Raw genomic sequence first — 602 nt, 5'->3', positions numbered from 1 at the left:
TTTTTTTTCCCACCTCCAGTTGCACTGTGCGTGTTCGTGTGTGTGTGCGTGACAGAGTGACGTAGCGGGAGGGGGGTGGAGAACTCACAGCATGTCTGTGTCTGTGTCTATGTGTGTGACAGAGAGACGGAGAGGGAGAACTCAAGGTAATATGCTTTAAGAACTTACGTTTCTCACACAGTCATCAGGACTTGTTGCTTGTGAATATGGATGCATGATGACGTATTCCTTTAGACCCATACAACCATTTACAGTTTCATAAAGGTATTATACATAACCCCCTCATACATCAGTACGCATCTTTAACATACCCCCCTTGGGAAAGTCTACTACATTAACATTATATTCCCACGCACACCCCCCCATTTGGCACCAACATCCTTTTTTCAAATTTGGTAAGGGAATCCCTAAAAATTAGGGATCGACCGATTATCGGCCGGGCCGATTATCGCCGCCGATATTCAGCATTTTGACGCATATCGGCATCGGCCTTTTTTAAAATTCGATAGCCGATAAGAGATCAATTTAAAACTGGGTTATTTTGGCTCTGATGCAGCCGCGCCTCTCTGTCTGCTGTCACTACTCTGTCGCCAGCATTGTCC

Source organism: Seriola lalandi, unplaced genomic scaffold (genome assembly GCF_002814215.2).
Source record: "Seriola lalandi dorsalis isolate HSWRI2012SDOR001 ecotype SW California unplaced genomic scaffold, Sedor1 jcf7180002054583, whole genome shotgun sequence".
NCBI classification, from domain to species: domain Eukaryota; kingdom Metazoa; phylum Chordata; class Actinopteri; order Carangiformes; family Carangidae; genus Seriola; species Seriola lalandi.
Note: the sequence above shows the minus strand (reverse complement) of the source record.